The sequence below is a fragment of the Nanorana parkeri genome, unplaced genomic scaffold (assembly GCF_000935625.1).
Source record: "Nanorana parkeri isolate BGI_ZX_2015 unplaced genomic scaffold, ASM93562v1 scaffold431, whole genome shotgun sequence".
NCBI lineage: Eukaryota > Metazoa > Chordata > Amphibia > Anura > Dicroglossidae > Nanorana > Nanorana parkeri.
The window spans coordinates 352,396-354,046 of record NW_017306699.1 but is presented as its reverse complement, the minus strand read 5'-3'; the positions used below and the strand labels follow the sequence as shown (position 1 = coordinate 354,046).

The 1,651-nt window shown below is 43.5% G+C and overlaps 1 protein-coding gene across 1 annotated transcript in view; it reads right to left on the bottom strand.

Annotated features, from left to right (window-relative positions):
* The window catches only part of LAS1L (LAS1 like, ribosome biogenesis factor), a 29,487-nt gene that overhangs the window by 8,013 nt on the left and 19,823 nt on the right, over positions 1-1,651 (bottom strand). The window lies entirely within an intron of this gene.

The window sequence follows — 1,651 nt, the reverse complement described above, 5'->3', positions numbered from 1 at the left end:
CAGACCCCCCCCCCCCATGTGTCAAGTAAAAACGTTTTACTTGACATGGTTCTTAATTAAATGAACACATGGTTATCCTGAAAGGATTTTTGGTGTGCTGGTGACATCTCTTCAAATTATCCATGTAACTAGTGCCATCCGCAGTCACTACAAGCACCCTCCCCTGTTGTTGGGGTATCCGGTAAGGATACCCCAACAAGTCTCTCTCTATATATATATATATTCACAAACACAGCAAATCAAGCTACTTCACTGGCCCCCTCTCCAAGCTAGTAGATAAACAGTCGCTGGATTCTACTCTGTCCCTTGTACTGGACAGGAAGTTCAGGGAAGCTCGTAAGCAGCTGCTCAGAAACAGTGATTGTGAATGTTTGGGGAAATATGTAAAATCGATGCTTTGCTGGGCAATGTATATTTGTTTGGTCTGGATGAATGATTGAAAAAAGTTGGAGAGTTTAAAACACAACTTTAAAGTGCAACTCTCATACAAAAACGAAATGTGAGGAGATCGAATTTAAAAAGACTGTCACTTTTTCAATTTAGTGCCCCCCTAAAAGCCTAGATCTCGTAGCAAGGTGTGCTGTCCCATTCACTCTAACCTAGCAGGGCTTTTGCGTATGGGTTAGCATGTGACAATGCTTTAGCCCAGTGATATTATTCATCCGGTTAAGCTCCAGCTCATTTACAAATGGACACTTGCACCAGGTGGCGAGGGAGTATGGAATTGCAAGGATAGATTGCTGGGGGGAAGGGGGGCGTGGCATTTGAAGACACTGGGGGGGGGGAATTTTACAAACGTGTTTGCAACAAAGATTTTTAGGGGTAATTACCAAAACGCCATGTTAACTAATCACAGCGTTTTATCTCTGCAATGCGGGGTTTTTTTGTTTTTTTTAAAGTGTTCTTACAACATATTAATATTTGCGACTCACTGCATATATTTTAAGACATGTCACTTAATATTCCAACTGAGCAGTATATGTGCTCTGCATTTGCGACAGTAAAAGGAAGAGAAGAGGTCCTGGGTCCTAAGGTGCCCATACACTGCTCGATTCTCGTACGAGAATCGCGGGAAATCCCACGATCGTATGAGAATCGAGCAGTGTGAACGAAGACGTGCGACCATTTCTACTGTACGGTCGCACGTCTTTTGTCTAAGGAGCACACTAGAAAACCAGCCGAAAATCGGCTGGTTTGAACGGTGCTCGGGAGACAAATGCCGAACGGGCCGGTGTGCGCACGCGCACACTGCCCGTTCAGCATTGCGGTCATCGGAAGCCCGCCCCTCAGGGGGGCGGGCTTGCGATGATCGAGAGTACGATCTGCCTGTCCAAGATGGGCAGATCGTACGTTTTTTAATGACTTTACAACCATCACAAGACTAAGGTCTTGCGATGGTTGTAAAGTGTATGGCCACCTTTACTTAACCCCTTCACGACTGAGCTAGTTTTCAGTTTTTTGTTCATAAATGACTGACACTTGTTACATTGTTGCTATGTGATTCTTTGACAGCAGTAATATATTTTCTTACTAAATGTACCCACACATATTATATATTGTTTTAGACAGTTAGGTACACATGTTTGATATAATTATATAGCCCTAACGCCTCACTTAGTTTGAATAAAATATAAAAAATTGGGGGGGGGGG